At 50.9% G+C, this 18191-nt stretch overlaps 1 long non-coding RNA gene across 1 annotated transcript; it reads left to right on the top strand.

The window, feature by feature from the left end:
* Window positions 1–15441: 15441 nt before the first annotated feature.
* LOC136792867 (uncharacterized) lies at window positions 15442–16679 on the top strand. Its single transcript, XR_010837416.1, has 3 exons — window positions 15442–15508; window positions 15763–15880; window positions 16018–16679. It is a non-coding gene; the product is annotated as an uncharacterized lncRNA (long non-coding RNA).
* Window positions 16680–18191: the final 1512 nt, after the last annotated feature.

Raw genomic sequence — 18191 nt, 5'->3', positions numbered from 1 at the left:
TCGAATGGAACAAGCGCTTAATTAAATAAATGACAAATGGTGGAAGCCAGGTTTCTTACCACTGCAGTGGGATGTTACAGTCAAACAAAGGGAGAAGGTTACAGTATCCATGTCATAACAGATCCGGTTGGAGATATCAGTATAAACTATCTTTAGCCTACACATAGTTCCACATGGAAATCTTTATAATTATGTGTATAGATATAGCCTGGGATACATGCATATATTTCTATGTACTGTCAGCTGAGCACATTTAGCTCCCACATGTAAGTTTTTAAAACCATTCTCTAATAAAAAGAACAAGGGCTCTTTGAAGAAAGGGCTGATGCTAGGACTGAGACGGTAAATATAAGAAACAGGATAACCTTAAAATATCAGAAAGTAAAGAGGTACCAAAAATTTTAAAAACCCACAAAAGAAAAATTATGTAAAATGAAAACAGGAGGAAATGGAAAAAGCTCTCAACAGCCAAAGCAAGAATTAACTAAGCAGTCTAAAAATGTAGTGCTGGATTATAACCCAAAGTTTACAATAATTATTCACGGGTCCAAACTGGTAAAAATAAATTACATCATTTTTGATGAATGGTGTTAAACAGAAATCTCCTATGCAGAAAGCTTCTCAACAATATATGTAGCCACTCAGCTGTCCATCAAGGATGTGAAGCTAACCCCTCTCTCCTCAAGCATGGGTTCTGCATTATGACTTCCTCCTAAATAAGACACACAGGATGGACACGGGGAAAAAATTAACCGCACTGTGGGAAAACTTGACCAACACTACTTCAGCTGGGTGACCAAAGTTAAGAATATAAGTGAGAAGTTTCCTTAAGAGCCTGTCCTCTTGATATACAGTGAAGAGGAGTCACTTCACCTCTGTGATCTGCTTTCTCAAAGCCAAGTCGAACCACGACAAAACCACCAAGCAAATCCCAGTGCAGGGCAGTCTACAAAATACCTGCCCAGTCCTCCTCCACACTGTCAAGGTCATGGAAACCAGGAGAGTCTGAGCAACTGTCAGAGCCCAGAAGACACTAAACAGACATGATGACCCCATGTCCTATGAGACCCTGGAACAAGGAAAGGTATAACAAAGGGAACATGAACAGGAACTTCAGTTAATAGTAAAGTATCAATATTGGTTCATTATTTGTCATGATTCTGTAGAAAATTAGACAGGAAAAATTAAATGTCAAATAAGAAAAACCTACTGTAACAAACTGGAAATCTACAGGAAAAGGGGTATTTCTTTGTAAAAAAAAAAAAAAAAAAAAAAAAAAAAAAAACCACATTACCAAAATGAACCCTAAATTAAGGAAAATACAAAAAGACCAATGAATCACCGAGGAACCTCTCCCCCATACTGGTTATCCTATCACTGTTCCAGGGTCTCCCTCTCCCGGGACAGGGAAGGAGCAGGGACAGAGCTGTCTGGCAGCTCCCCTAGTATATGACCCCACCCGGGGTCTTCACCTCCCCCAGCCACGCCTACCCAGTGAGGACACCTGAGGAAGGACCAGGGGTTATTGATTCAGATGTATCAACCAGGACTTTTTCTCTCCCCAGCGACTGGACACACTTACGGAAGTAAAATAAATTAGTATTTATCGTCAGGGTAGAAATGCATTAATACTTGCAAGTGGCAACTTGAAGGATGGGACTGGATCTGGCAGGTCCCGTGGCTCACACTGTCTCAGTGTGACCTTGCTTCTCTCCACACCTTTGTCCTGCTCGGTGCCTTTGGGGGACCCCATTCACAGGCACAGGCTCTCGCACTGCCCTTGGACCAACAGCTGTTCTAGGCTGGCAACCACTCACCATCCATTTTCCGAGAAAGAGTTTCTCCTTTTCCTGGATTCCAAGAAAGTCATGGCTTTAAATGCCTTTGATCTGGCTTGGGTGGCATTCTCACCCTTGACCCATCACCAGGAGATGGAAAATGGGACTGGCTAGATGTGGGCTGTAAACCCATCTTCGAGCTGGTGCAACACGCGCTCATTCTTCTGGAACTGTCTGGACTGGAAGCAGGTGAGATGTAATTCCCAAAGGAAAACTGAGGCACTTGGGCCTGAGAGCAGATGCTGGCTTGGAGAAAGCAGCAGATTCTAAGTCAATGACAGCTCACTGCACAGCACAGAATCTGACACAAAAGGAAGAAAGGGGTTCACCTAGGGTCAGGGCTGCAGCTACTCATCCAGTGCTCTTCCTGTCCTCCCAAGATGGCAAGAAGTTCTTTCACTTGCTGAAAAATCAGGATCATTGGTGGTGGTAAACGCAAGTCTCTTTCCTTGGGCGTCAGATCCTCACATCTCAGCCCATGTGCCCTCAGAAGACACACAGACTTCATCCCTGCCCCTGAGAGGTGGGAGCCCTTGAGCTATGCCATCTCCCTGGCCATATTAACTACCGATCCCTGAAAAACAATACTGTTCCTTTTCCAGTTTCTTCTCTCTCCTTTACTAACAGGAAGAAACCAAATGCTAAGGTGGTAAGGAAACTCGCGTGCAATGAAGTAACGGGAGGCTCAAGAACTCTTCCATGCCATGGAACCCATAATTGGCAGGCTTTCCAGAGGCCACTTGGATGTATATGGCTCTCCAAGACAAGGCAGTCTCAGTGTCAACCTCCCATTTGGAGGTCCAGTTGCTCCCATATCTTTGACTCCTAATGAATATGCATGTCAAAAGTTTCTAACGACTGAAAGGACAAAGGACTGCAGGGCCACGGTCTGCTGTATGGGTGTTGTGTCAGGGACACAATCCAATGTTTAGAGGATTATTACTTCTCTTGGCAGCCTATGAGGCTGTGAGCGGGAGGCCTTTTTCTCAACCACATGCACCTTGGTAGTTGAAACTTCTCATAGGAAGGTCTACACTGCCCAGGTAGCTCTTGAATCGCCCGGCATCATGGTCAGCTCCGTAACTGTCCATGAGGGCCTGACAATGCCCAGGCTGGACTGAACTAGAGGACCACAGATGCCCGCCTGGCGAGTCAGAGGTCAAGGGCTGTCCTGCCTGAGACTTGATCATCTCTCATGCCCACTCAGATGGGACAAAGGATGCCTCCAGTTCCAGGAGGGCCCCACCGGCCCTTAAGAAGGCAGCATCCGGGGGCTGGCAGGTCACTGCACCCGGTCCTGTATAAATCCACACATGTCCACTGAGCACCCTCCTGTCTGGGCTGCGCTGGGCCCTGGGGCTGCCCAGGCAGAGTAGGGCCAGCATCACCCTCCCCAGGTAGGAGGGCCGAAGGAAACCATGCCTGACTTCTGACATGCTCCTCAATCCTTGACAGAGGTCGAGGTGGATAAGAAACAGTCCGAGACAAGAACAGACATTTCATTCTTCTCTCAGAGCCCAGGACTAGTGGGAGGGAGGCCAGAAAAACAGTTATTGACCTCAGCTCCCTGACTCCTGTCTGACCCTGGGCAAGTCCTATCCATTCTGGAGGCTTCAGAGAGGAGGAGAGGGGCGGGCAATGAGGGCCGATTGTGCTGAAACCTAACTCTAACCTTTACCCTAAGAACCCTAACCTCTAACTGTAACCCCCTAACAATCCTAGCCCCAGACCCCTAGACCCTCGCCCCTGACCCCTAAACTCTAATCCCTGACCCTTTAACCACAGCCCTCTACCATGACTCTCCAACAATGACCCATAACCCTAAACCGTGACCCCTGAACCCTCACACGGACTCAACCCCAGGCCTAAAGCCTGGCGTAGTGGGTACCGAGGGATGACTGTATGAACTCTCACAGAAACCAAGGAATTCAATCTTCCTGACCATGAATTTAGCAACGTTTTTTTAGATTTGACAGTAAAGCATAAGAAATGAAAGAAAAAGTAGATAAATTGGATTTCCTCAAACTTACAAACCTTTGTGCATCAAAAGAGGCTATCCAGAAAGTAAAGACAGCCCACAGAATGGAAGACAATATTGGCACATTATATATCTGATAAGACTCTCTACCTAGAATATACCCAGGACTTTTACAACTCATCAACAAAAAGACAAACAATAACATTTTTGAAACAGACAAATGGCTTGCACGGACTGCTCTCCAGGCAAGACACACAAATGGTCAACAAGGACACGAAAAGCTGTCAAACATCAGTAGTCATGATGGAAACGCAAATTAAAACCCCAGTGTGGTGCCCCTTCACACACGCTAGAGTAAAAATAAATTTTAATATAAATTTTAGAATATGTAAATAAAAACAACAAATGCTGGCAACAATGTAGAGAAATTGGAACCCTTAAAAGTTACTTGTGGAGATGTACAATGGTGCAGTCTATGTGTTCAAAACTTTAGCATTTACTCAAAAATATAAAATATAATTACCATGTGGTTCAACAACTCCACTCCTAGACATATACCCCAAAAATGGAAAACAGGCGTTCAAACAAAAACTTGTACACCAATTATTCATAGCAGCACTGTTCAAAATAGCCCAAGGTAGAAAGGATTTCAATGTCCATCAGCAGGTAAACGGATAAGCAAAATAAGGTAGATCCATAAGCTGCATTATTCTGTCCTATAAAGGAATAAAGTAAAATTCTACAGCCGCTGTGGAAAACTGTATGGTGGCTCCTCAGAAACATGGAAAACGTATGATCCCTTGATTCCGCTCCAGGGTGTACACCCAAAATATTAGAAAGCGAGGACTGGAACAGACATTTGTACCCCGTGTTCATAGCAACATTATTCACAACAGCCAAAAGGTGGAAGCGGCACAACACATCCTTCAGCAGATGAATGGACAAGTACAGTGCAGTATATACACAACGGAATACGATTCAACCTTGAAAACTAAGGTAATTCTCACACATGCTACAACGTGCATGAACCTTGAAGTCGTTATGCCAAGTGAAACCAGCCAGACACAGACAGGACACACGTTCTATGATTCCACTAGTATGAGGTATCCAGATAAGTCAACTTCAAAGACAAAGTAGAATAAGGTTGCCAGGGGTTGAGGTGAGTTAGGGTTTAATGGCTCCGGTTTCACATGGGGAAAATAAAGCTCTGGAGATGGAGGGTGAGGATATCTTTACAACAATGTGAATGTAATTAATGCCACAGAACTGGATACTTAAAAATGGTTTCAATGGGGCTTCCCTCGCGGCACAGCGGTTAAGAATCCGCCTTTCAATGCAGGGGACACGGGTTCAAGTGCTGGTCCTGGAACATCCTGCATGCCGCAGAGCAACTAAGCCCGTGAGCCATAGCTACTGACCCTTCGTGCCACAACTACTGAAACCCATGCACCTAGAGCCTGTGCTCCACAACAAGAGAAGCCACCGCAATGAGAAGCCTGCACACGGCAACAAAGAGTAGCCCCTGCTCGCCACAACTAGAGAAAGGCTGCGTGCAGCAACAAAGACCCGACACAGCCAAAAAATAAAATAAAATAAGTTTTTAAAAGCTTTTAAAAATGGTTTAAATGGTAAACTGGAGTATTTTGTGAAAGTGGAAAACTTTATACTGCTATTTAAAGTTTTTTTATACACTTGAAATTTACTAGAAAACAAAGTACTTATCAAAACCACCATGTCACCACGCCGGAAACACAGACATCAAACTCTGTTATAGAGGCCAAGCCCTACCCAGATCCAGTTCACCCGCAGTGGTGATGCTAATCAGCCCTGTAGCAGTCCACATACTACAAGAGGCACCGTGGGAAGGTTACATTGGGAGCCACTATGTCTCGGGTGCTGAGGAAGACCCGGATGTAGCTGAAACCGTGGGATTGCTGAATTCTAGTTTTCCACATTCAACCGCCAAAAAACTGTTACAACTAAAACATGAATTCAGTAAAGCTGCAGGATACAAAAAAAGAAAAATCAACGCACAAAGATCATTTGCGATTCTATACGCTGATAAGGAACCATCAGAAAAAGAATTTTTAAAAAATCTCACTTACAACTGCATCCAAAAAGATAACGAGGAGTAGATTGAACCAAGGACGTGAAGGACCTGCACACTGAAAACTGGAAGACACTGATAAAGGAAACTGAACAGACAAAAATAAATGGAAAGGTACCCCGTGCTCATGAGTAAACAGAATACTGTGAAGATATGCATTCTAAGGTGGGACTTCCCTGGCCGCCCAGGGGTCGGGACCCTGCACTCCCGCTGCAGGGGCCGCGGGTTCCATCCCTGGTTGGGGAACTAAGATCCCGCATCCTGCATGCCACATGGTGTGGCCCCCAATTTTTTTAAATTAAAAAATATGCATCCTAGCCAAATTAATGTACACATTCAATGCAATCCCTACCCAAAGTCCAATGACATTTTCCATAGAAACAGAACAAACAATCTTAAGTTGTGTGTGGAGCCACGAAGGACCCAGAAGAGCCAGAGCGACCCTGAGGCAGGAGAACGAGCCGGAGGCATCTCGCTCCCAGACTTCACACTTCGTTACGAAGCTACAGTCTCAGCGAAGTGTGGCATTGGCACAGAAACAGGCACACGGGCCAGAGGAACAGAGCAGAGAGCCCAGGAGTCAACCTACAGCTATGCGATCAGTTAATTCACAAGAAAGAAGCCCAGAACGTACGCCGGGGAAAGGACAGGTCCCTCAATAAACGGTGCTGGGAAAACCAGGCGCCACTCGCCAAAGAACAACACTGAACTCTGTCTACACCCCACACAAAAGGGGCCAAACACCCAGTTTGCCACATCAAGCCCTTCCTCTCCCGGGTCCTCTGAAGACAGACACCCGCAGCGGTCAGCCACGCACAGGAACCTTCCCCCCACTTTTCCTCACCTTCTCCCTCAGCGGCATCACCTCCCGGCAGGTCCCGAGGAGACCAGGCTCCTCTCAGCATGAACTGGACCCTCCAGTGTCCCAGAGCTGAAGCCCCAGCGGGTCCTGAGGAGACCCGGCTTCCGTTAGTGTGGACTTGACCCCGGGTTGTACCGAAGCCAGGCCATCAGCGTGGACTCAGCCCCGCGTGTTCCTGAAGCCAAAGCCCCAGCAGGTCCCGAGGAGACAGGGCTCCTCCCAGCATGAACATGAACAGCGTGATCCGAACAGACATCCGGCGAAAAAAGATACAGATAGTAAAAGTCGTACAGAAACAAGCTCAACATTATATACCATTAAGGAACTACAAATTAAAATCATGAGACACCATAGCACACCAATTGGGACTGCTAAGCTCCAAAAATATGACAATACCAATTGCTAGAGGGTGAGGAACAGAAGGAACTCTCCCTCATAGCTGGGGGGATGCCTGTGCAGCCACTTTGTAAGACAATTTGGCAGTTTTTTCCAAAGCTAAACAAGTCTCACGTTGGGATCCAACAATCATACTTCCAGTATTTAGGCAACTGCTTTGAAAATCTATGTCCAAATGCAAACAAGGATGCAGTTATGCACAGCAGCACTTCCATAATGGCTAAAAACTTGAAATCAGGATATCCTTCAAAAGATGAATGCATAAGCAAATTGGGGTACATCCATGTCAAGGCGAGTAGAATATGCCACCCCAAAATATGTCTCTCTGGCATAAGGGTTATTGGTCTGCTTTAAAAAAATAGGGCTTCCCTGGTGGCTCAGTGGATAAGAGTCCACCTGCCGATTCAGGGGACACAGGTTCGAGCCCCGGTCCGGGAATATCCCACATGCCGCAGAACAACTAAGCCTGTGCGCCACAACTACTGAGCCTGCGCTCTAGAGCCCGCGAGCCACAACTACTGAGGCCGTGTGCCACAACAACTACTGAAGCCTGCACGCCTAGAGCCTGTGCTCCACGACAGGAAAATCCACCACAATGTGGTGCCCGCGGGCCGCAATGAAGAGTAGCCCCTGCTCGCCACACCCAGAGAAAAGCCTACATGCGGCAACGAAGACCCAATGAAGCCAAAAATAAAATAATAAATTTGTTTTTAAAAAAAATCTCAGAAAGCTGAGTTTGCCGTTTTATGAAGGGCATTTACAATAGAGAAATCTCCATTTATAAGGGTATGTCCCTCTTTGCACCAAACATAGAAGGATAATTAAATCTTAAGTAACTCTTTTCAATGGGGAAGTCCTGACTTAAATGTGCACACAGCCATACCCTTGTTTACTGTGCTTTGCATGATAACCTTCCATAACTGGCCTTCCCCCCTTCCCCAGCATCTTTTCTGTGTTTAGCTGAAGACGGTATTGAAGGGGATGGTTTGGGGAGTGACTCAGTTTTCCGTGGTATCCCCCCTCTATTCAGAAGGTATACATGTTATTAAACCTCTGCTTTTCTCCTGGTAATCTGTCTTTTATTACAGGGGCGGGGGGGGGGCCTCAACCAAGAACCTAGAAAAGTAGAGGGAAAGTTGTTTTTCCTCCCATACACATGCAGTGGAATACTACTCAGCAGAAAGGAATGCACCATCCACCTATGGAAAGACATGGATAAACCTTCAGCGTGTACTGCTAAGTGAAAACTCCAGCCTGAGCAGGCTGCACACAGTATGACCCCATTGATGACATCCCGGGAAAGGCAAAGCTACATAGATGATAAGCAGATCATGGGGTGGGGGGTTTGAAGTGTTCCATGTGATACTCTAGGATGGATACCTGTCACTATGCATTTGTCTAAGCCCATAGATGTGTGTAGCCCAAGGGGCCAATCATAATCTACTCAAATTTAGTTATTTAGGGTGTAGGATGTTGCACGATGGAATACGTCATGTGACAGAATCTAATTGTATTAGAAATATATGGAAACAACTCACTGTAGGGGATGGGGTAAAAGCTGCTGACTTAAGTTACCTTTGGAAATGAATGGAATCTGTAGGCTAAAGGCAAAATGGCCCGTATATAAACAGTGGGCTTTGTTTTATGAAGTTCTTTCCAGGGTGTAGCAGCTACCAATTCTGAAACCTCTGCACATGTAACCTGGAAAGGAGCAATGCATAGATAAATGGCAGATGGTGGGAGCCAGGCTCCTTGCTGTGGGAGTGCGAAGTTACAGGTACGCAAGGGGAGAGCCTCTGCCCTCGTAATCCTGGATCTGGGCTTCCTGGGAGGATGCCGACTGGCCGGGGGGAACACACAGATCTTCACGCCGGGAAGACCCTGCAGACATAGGAACTTCACACCCCATCTTTCCACCCACACCTGCTGGAAACACTCAGCACTCCGTAATCAGTCAACTGCAGCGTTTAAGACATTCTCACCCCTAAGCAGATAAAGGAGCATGAGGGTCTGGCTTACCCCTAAGCTGTCCCAGAATCTAGGCCCTGGGTGGAGCCAGGTTGGGGGTTCCTGGGTCTCTGAATCCAGGCCCTGGGGGTGGAGCCAGGTTGGGGGTTCCTGGGTCTCTGAATCCAGGCCCTGGGGGTGGAGCCAGGTTGGGGGTTCCTGGACCTCTGACCAGCAGGTGAGAGGAAGGAGGAAGACTGTCCTGAAGACAAAGGTGCCCTGAAGTCTGTGAGCCCAGGAGCCCCGATGGGACTCATTCCCAGTGAGGACATGGGCGGGGCCTGCAGTGGTTCTGTGTTCCCCCTGGGCCCTTTGATGAAGCCATGGCAGCACTGGGCCCAGACGTCTCCTGGCGGCGTCTCAAACTCTGACACAGTGGTTTTACAAAGGAACAAGAGAATGGAGCTGAGCCCCTGACGGCCACTCCTTTCTGGCTCTGAGTTGCTTCCAACAGGACCGCAGTCACCTGCATTAGTCTGCTGTGACCCATCTGCCCCCACTTTGCCTTTCCTCTCCCTCCCTGCCATGATTCCAGTGACATTTCCAGCCCGGACCCCTCTCCCAGGCCAGACGCCTCCGTCCAGTCACTGCACACCCATCTCACCTTGGGGGCTTAGCAGGGTTTCAGAGGACTGGGATCCTGCAGCTCCCCACACCCAGGAGCAGCCCCACCTTCCCAGGTTGCTGAGCCCAGGCACCAGGTGTAACCGAGCAGGACCCTGCGGGGCCTTCCCAGGACAGAGCCCTCCCCCACACCCTCTGCTGTAGCTCCTCTCTGAAGTACCTGGATAACAGTGCCCGATGCATGCTTCCTCCACCACCAAGGGGAAGAAATTAACTACTTGATGATCAGGAACAGGTAACCCCGGAGCTCCTGGTGCTTAAGAATTTATAACGTTAACCGCCCGTTACCTCACCATCAACCAGAGAATCGTGCACCAGCTGATCACATACCCTGCGACCCCCCTCCTTCACTTGGCCTTGAAAATTGCTTTGCTGAAATCCTTCAGGGAGCTCGGGGTTTTAGAGCACAGGCCACCTGGCCTCCTTGTATCGGCACTTTGACAATTCAGGCTGCACCTTCCTCCACCACCCCCGGTGTCAGTAGACTGGCTCTGCTGCCCTCGGGCGAGCGGACCCACGTTCGGTTCGGTAACACTGGGGCCTCCCAGGCTCCCACTCGCCTTGGGCCCCAGTGACTGTCAGCTCCTCCTCCACAGTCTTGTTGCAGCAAAAACAGAAACGAAGTTTCCCTGCCCTGAGAACAAGGGGACAGCGAAAAGACTAGAGAAGAAACGTAACCTGGGCTGAAAGAGCTCATCACTCCTTGTTTCACTTTGTCATTCATTTGTAGTAACTAGATTTGTACTCTACAAAGCTAACCTCACTCCCTGACACTATGGGATTTACCTTCGGCACCCATCACCCCTCACTGTGTGTGTTACAGCCCCTGCTTCTCACTCCCTAACCTTATTATGTAACGCACTTACATTCTATACGCCCCTCACAACAAATCACCCCCTAGTTTTTCATTTCAGGGACAAGGTCACCGGCCGATAAACCAGAGGCAAACGGACGCAATTACCAGTCTGCTGGACCCCAATTACCGGCGACCTGATGCCAGCGATGACTGTTTTGAAATAATGCAAAGGAAAGGAGGAATGCAAGACCTTCACTACTTTGATCCTTATCCTCTACCCCGGACTACGGGAGCCCCACATATAAAATCTTCCCTGATTCTCAAAGAGGGGTGCCCAGCTCTTGTGGCTCTAGCTGGCTGTGCCTTCCCTGCTGCCTGGCAGAAAAATAAAACCATCTCTCTCTTCCTCCAAAACCCATCTCCGTATTTCTGTTTGGCCTCAGTGCACAGGGAAACCGATATTTCGACAACAGCCTGTGGCCAGTTCCCACACTAATTCCCCTCTACGCCCACAGCCGTGGCCCAAGCCCGGTCTTGTGCCTGGTTCCTCCATCAGGCCTGACAAACCTCCCTGCCCCACGGTGCGTCTCACACCCCACCCCAACGTGGTCTTTCTGAAGCATAAACGAGACTGTGACTCTCTCCCTCCTGTAATCCCCCAAAGTTTCCCCACTTTCGCTAGGGTATCTGCCAAGGCCCTGAGAGTCCCCGGCAGCCCCACTAGGCTGCTGACTCCTGGGTTCCCAGACACTGAGCACCTCAGCGGGCCAGGTGACACGGCAGGAAACCCCAGAACTGCTCACCTCAGGAGGGGGCTGGCACTGCCACTGCCTGATCAAAGAGAGCAGAGAAGGGTTCCCCAGCTGGGACACAAACTCTGCACGAGTGGCCTCTCCTTGAGCCATTAGCTCACCTCGTGTGACTTGAGGGAAAGAAGGAACGAGGCACACTTGCTTCCTAAGGAGGACGGTATAGGCTCAGTCATGTCTCCCCAAATCCACATGCTGAATCCCTAACCCCCAGGACCCCAGGATGTGTCTGTATTTGGAGATGGGATTTTTAAAGAGGTGATCAAGGTAAAAATGACGTCACTAGGGTGGATCCTAATCCAATAGGATTGATGTCCTACAAGAAGAGATTAGGACACAGATAGGCACAGGGGGAGACCATGTGAGGACCTGGGGAGAAGATGGCTGTCTAAGCACCAAGGAGAGAGGCCTCAGGAGAAGCCAGCGTGCAGACACCTTGATCTCCGACGGCATCCAGGACTGGGAGACAGGCCTGTTATTCAAGATGCGCAGTCTGTGGTATTGTTACGGCGGTCCCGAGCAGACTCACAGGGTAACTCAGGGCTCAGACTGGACAGAGCCCACGCTCCATCCCCCTGTACGTGAGTTACAGGAGCCCCAGGCGCTGAGGAGGGGGTCCCTGAGGAGGCACAAGATAGAAGATGCTAGGCATTAACACGACTGCATTCATGTTAGACGTGCCTGAAGTCCATTCACGCGAGATGGTTTTGTCCCGCGTGTACATCGGCACCTTTAGTCTGAACTGCAGACCTTTGGCTTCACCACCTCCACTGCGAGCATTAGCTTCACCTGCTGTGGACCATCTCCTATAGGATTTCCAGAACCACAGAGCATCGAAGCTTCACAGAACCCAGAATCTGTGCGCTAGTGTCTGGGCGACCCTCACAACAGAGCCGCACAGCTGCCCATCAGAGCCCATTTCCCTTTTTCCTGTGCACAGCTGCCCTGCACCTCCCAGCCTTCCCACCCCTTACAGCTGGGGCGCAGTGTCTCCTGTTACCAAGGGGAAGGGGTGGAGGTGGTGAGGGCCTTGGCCAGCCTGCATCCTAGGACGGAGGGCACGATGTCCCTGTGGTCACCCCACCCCGCTGGTTGAAACACTCACCTGGAAGCAGGGAGGAGAAACAAAGTGGGGGCAGAGCCTGGGAACTGACACCCACCTGCCCTGGACTCTCACAGGAAGGGGACAGAGACATCTTGAGCTTCAGCCCAGTTTTGGGAGACACTATATTCCAGCAACAAACTTCTGCCTTAAAAGCCAAGGTGCTTTACAAACCCCTCCCCAGCTGTCACAGAAAGTCAGACTTCATCTCATCACATTTTCCTCAAACCCCAGCTCACGCTGAGACCACCTCTCAGGTGATGGTACTTCAGAGCAGCCCCTTTAGAAGATCCCTGGATTTCAGCTCTCACAGCCCTGCCTTCAGTTTAAGCGAGAAGTTTCCTTGACAACCTTGACAAACCTGCTCAGTTTCCTTAACAACCAAGCTTCGCAATCTCCCAAACTCTTCTCCTTCAAACATTCCTATTCTAGGCTTGATGAGCCTAAAGTGACAGTGCTGTCATCACGTGCCAGAGGGTGACTCCTCCAAGCCCGTAGTTACTGGTTACATGATGCTACTGATGATGACATCCCAGAAGAGCCAGCTTTGCAATATCACCATTTCTGGACTCGGCACTGGGTCCCTTTCCACGGACAGAGTGGAGTGGCTGTTTCCACGGGCCCCGTGGTGGAAGAGCTCCCCTAATGCAGCCAGGACTTCATCCTTTCCAGGTGATTCCAGGGTCCTCATTCTCCCCAGAACCCCACCCACATGGCTACTGTCTGTGCCAGTCTATACGGGACCTTGGTAATCTCCTAAAATGAGGGTTATTTTATACACAGGTAATGGGTTGAATGCTGGACCCCAAAGATGTGCCCCCCAGAACACAGGAACAGGACCATATCTGGGAAAAGCGTCTTTGTATATGTAGTTAAGGATCTCGAGGTGAGGTCATCTTGGGTTAGGGTGGCCCTCAATCCAATTGAGAGAGTCCTTAGGAGAGACAAAACAGGAGAGACTCAGACACAGAGGAGAAGCCATATTACGACAAAGGCAGAGATGGGAGAGATGCAGCCTCAAGCCTGGGGATGCCTGGAGCCCCTAGAAGCTGGAAAAGGCAGGAAGAACCCTATCCTGGAGTCTTTGGAGAGACTTCCGTCCTGCAGACACCTTGATCTCAAATGTCTGGTCTCCAGGACTGCGGGAGGATGAATTCCTGTTGTTTTAAACCACCCAGCTTGTGGTCATTTGTTACAGAAGCCACAGAACGGTCACACAGACCCTGCTCTGTAGGATCCTGGAAGTGCAGGTCTCATTAAAGGCCAACAGAGGCTGGATTGCAGAACCCTTAGGGTCAGCACTGGGCCCCAGAAATCCTAAAGCAGTGGCTGGACACAAGAATGTTGAGGGGTCAGCTGGAAGCCCATCCCTAAAGGTGCCGGCTGCACACGGCCTCCCCAGGTTTTTATGCCTGTACAAGTTGGGGATAAGTATTTCCATCCTGATTCAGGACTTCTGATGTCACCCTTCACGTTGCTAATTAAGAACCCACTAGTTACACAGAGGAAAACCCTATCAGGACACTTGCTCCAGTGGTAAACAATTCTGAAGTTGGTCAGAGGTGGGGAATCAGCTCCCAGGCAGCCAGCAGCCCCTCCGCAAGGCGCGTCCTCATTGCAAAGCTGGGGGACCGGGCCGAGGCGTCCCTGAGTAAATGTGAGCTGACTCCCAGGCCAGCTGCTGCTGAACTGTTCCCACCCTTCCCAGCTAAAACACCTGAATGTGCGCAAGGACTTGAAAGCCTAGAGGAAGGGCCTTGGAGCCACACCAGAGACAGCACGCAGGCCGAGTTGGTGCCTGCAGGCCAGGCAGGATGGTCGTAACCCCGGGCGCACTTCTGGAAACTTTCCATCTCCCTGCCTGACGTACCCCTCCTGTTCCGGCCCCCACTGCTTTTTTCCTTCCTCACCTCTGCCCGGTGTGAAATTCCAGTGGCAGGTATGGGTGACACATCCTCTTCTTTAGCAGGCAGCAAACTGGCAACTCCTGCAGAAAGTCCAGCAGAGCCCCACTCGCACCGGGCCACGCACAGAGCCGTGAGCCCTACTCCCTCCCACCAGCCCAGCCCCGAGACTGCTGACGGGGCAGAGAATATGGCGTCAGGCACAGCTGCAGGGGCTCTTGCTGTCTGGAGCGGTGTTTATATTGACCTCAGCCCAGGCACACCTGGGGAGGGCTGGCCGGCCCGATCAGGCTGCCCAGGTCAGCCAATCCTCACCCATCAGGGGCTCAGAGTTGCAGAAAATGGGCCTTGCTGAACTGGCCAGGTCCAAGGAACAGGTGTGGTTTCCTGAGGGTCAGGATAGACACGGGGCTGCAACTCTGCTTGTTTTCTCAACATTTTGTCTGGTTCATGAGTGGGAGACAACTTCAAGAAGACCCTCTCCTAATGAGAAGAAGCCAGGAGTAAGGGAGAGGAGGGGTGGTGGGTGGAGACAGAGGCCTGGTGCCTCAGCTGCAGTGGAAGCCTCTGGAAAACCCAGTGGAAGGAGGCCACACAGAGTGAAGCCCAAGCAGACCTGTCAGAGCTGCTGTTTGTTAGTTCAGGTCCTGCTCTGAGGTGCTTTGTGTCAGCTCTGACCAACAGGTGGGCTGGGGGTGCTCTGCAATGAGGGCTACTTGCACGGTTCCTGTGTGCCCAGCCTTTCTGGGTGCCTGCCCAGGTGACCTCCATACCCTGGGAGGGGCCTGACCACGAGAGCCCCGGAGGCTGCTGGGTACCTGCCCAGGTGAGCTCCATATCCTGGGAGGGGCCTGACCACGAGAGCCCCGGGGGCTGCTGGGTACCTGCTCAGGTGAGCACCATATCCTGGGAGGGGCCTGGCCACGAGAGCCCCGTGTGCTGGGAGGGGTGTGTGTGTATGAGCGTCCTCTCTGTGCAGCCGGCACAGAGTTGCTTAGCAACTTCCCTGTGGGCAGCGCTGGGATGAAATGAGAACCAGGAGATGCCACGGACCCCCTGAACCCCCGTCCATCCCGAGTGATGAGGTCAGTAGGTGGGTGCTGGCCACTGTGCTGCGTGAGGGAGACCCCACAGGTACCTCTTGTGCCTTCCACCTGACACCACGGAGGCCTCCTCAGGACAGAGCAGACAGCCTGCCTGGGGCAGGTGGGAGCTCCTGGTGACCCTGCAGGGGACACGAGAGGGACGGACCAGGCAGGAGGGGGTGGCAGCCCAGGCAGAGCCATGGGGCTCGGGGCCGAGGGGCCTTTCCGGGTCTGAGCTGAGGGTGGACGTGCAGGTGGTGAGTGTGATCCAGGAAAGCTACCCTGGTGACGTGAGGCTGAACCTGCTTCAGAGTGACAAGCCTTCCGGATGATCCCAGAACAGGACAGTGAGACGGATCCTGTTAGAAGAAGGTGAGTGAGTGCCCCCAGGAGGCGGCCCTGTGAGCTGGCCCCGGGAGGGGGTGAAGGGAACAGGCGTGGAAGCTGCGGGGAGTGGGCAGTCCCCCTGGGTGGGCGATGGGTGCAGACCCTACTCCGTGGTCCCACAGCCGTGCTTCCGGCTGGATTATTTGGCTTCTTGGAGCCTCAGCTTCCTGGTCTGCTCCTGGGGTGATGATGCTGAGTGAGACTCTCCGACGCTTCTTCACTGTCTGCCCCTCAAGCCTGTGAGAAACGGAATATTTCTTGCCATCTCAGTAAACAAAGGATGTCACAGCCATCAGCACCTGCAGCCCTCCAGTGTGAGGGGAATTCAGGATATGTAAATACAGAATGCAGGCCCCAGAGAGCGGAGGTGCATATCAAAGGAAGGAATTCGTGAGCCTGACTCCGGCATCTTCGCATACAAAGGAAAGCGCTGCATTCCTCACCTTGGAGAGCAGGTTCTCCTTAGCTGACAATCACCTTTTCACGTCCCCCATCACCTGCGCCAGCCCCCCGCCCTGTCCCCTCCCCCCGGTGCTTTAGCTCAGGGAGGAAGGGGCGCACAGGGCCTCGGCTGAACAAGAGGCCTGGGAGCCTCGGGAGGAACTTTCGCCGCTTTCCCCGCCGTCGGGAGGAGGGTCGCTGACGCTGCGGCCGGACCCTGCGCCTCCCTCGCCCCGTGTCCCCTCAGGACGCTCAGGCCGCCCTCTCCCCACGCCCCCCCGGGCCCCGCGAGCCAGGCCGAGGGCAGGGCCGAGAGGAGGGGCCGAAGTTCCCCGGGACCAGACCCCGAGGCCGCTCGTTCTGCACAGCAGCGGCGGGTGGCCGCGAAGTCCTTCCCCTCAGAAGCTGCTCTTGCGCGGCCGCCCGGCACCGGACCCACTTACCCGGCCCGCCGTCCCCACGACTGTCGCGGCTTCGGCCGCCGGGGCCCCTCCGCAGCCGGCAGCGTCAGTGAGGCCACCCTCCCCTCGGGCGCCAGGGCAGCTCCGTGACGGCGGAGGGAAGAGACCCCGAGCCGGGAGCTCCAGCTCTGAGGAAACGCGGGCTCCGTTCTGGGCGCAGTGGGTGGGGCCGTTCTGCCCCGAGGCATCCTGGGAGGGAGCGGGGCGCCGGGGGAGGAGCCGCCAGCAGCTCAGGGCCCCGTCGGGGGTCCTGGAGGGGCGGCCCGGCCTGAGGGCCCCGCCCACTGTGGCCGCAGCGCAGGCCTTTTTCCTGGAATCCCACACAAAAAGTCAGAAAGATACACACGGTCTACAGTGAATGTTCACAAATGGTGGTTGCTGCTGTGCTTACTATCCTATTAAACGTGTGAAATCCATAACACACTTGAAGTTCAAAATTAAATACGATTTTATTTATTTACTTATTTATTTTTTGCGATACGCAGGCCTCTCACTGCTGTGGCCTCTGCCATTGCGGAGCACAGGCTCCGGATGCGCAGGCTCAGCGGCCATGGCTCAGGGGCCCAGCCACTCCGCGACATGCGGGATCCTCCTGGACCGGGGCACGAACCCGTGTCCCCTGCATCGGCAGGCGGACTCTCAACCACTGCGCCACCAGGGAAGCCTCTAAATACGAATTTTCACCTTTCTAATTGTCTCTCTGCTATTCACAATTGTCGTTAATGAATCAGAGACTGTGGCATCACTAGTTAAAAATGAGCTTGTTAAAAAAATAGAACTCAGGCCCACCGGACCTACTGAATCACAATCTGCAATTTTACAGTCTCTCCAGTGTACCTGTGGACCCATGAATAGTTGTAAGGTACATTTCTACCTCGACATGTCTTTTCTGTCTGAGAAATACACACATCTTATCCAGTTTGATATAAATAAAACACTCAAAAATGCATATGCCTGTGTTGAAACCATCATTTTATTATTTCTTTTCCAGATAAGTATAGTCTCTATACTGGTTTTGTGGATCACATGCCATACTCTTTTTTTGTAGTTAGAAATAGAGAAAGTTACTTTGTAAAAAAAAAAAAAAAAAAAAAAAAAAAAATATATATATATATATATATATATATATATATATATATTAGTGGATGATTGAAGACACTCTTCTAAATTAAAACCAGTTCTCTTAATTTGCTCTTTTCTTCTTGGGTCATATTATGAACTCTTCCCGTGGCCACATGGCATGTGTACTTTTAATTTCAGGGACTGCTGACATTCCAGGATGTGCCCATAGATTTATCTCAAGAGGACTGGGAATGCCTGGACCAAGATCAATGGGAGTTGTACAGGGATGTGATGTGAGAAAAGTATAGGAACCTGCTTTCCTTGGGTGAGGA

This window comes from Kogia breviceps, chromosome 17 (assembly GCF_026419965.1).
Source record: "Kogia breviceps isolate mKogBre1 chromosome 17, mKogBre1 haplotype 1, whole genome shotgun sequence".
NCBI classification, from domain to species: domain Eukaryota; kingdom Metazoa; phylum Chordata; class Mammalia; order Artiodactyla; family Physeteridae; genus Kogia; species Kogia breviceps.
Note: the sequence above shows the minus strand (reverse complement) of the source record. Positions and strands in the feature narration are given on the sequence as shown.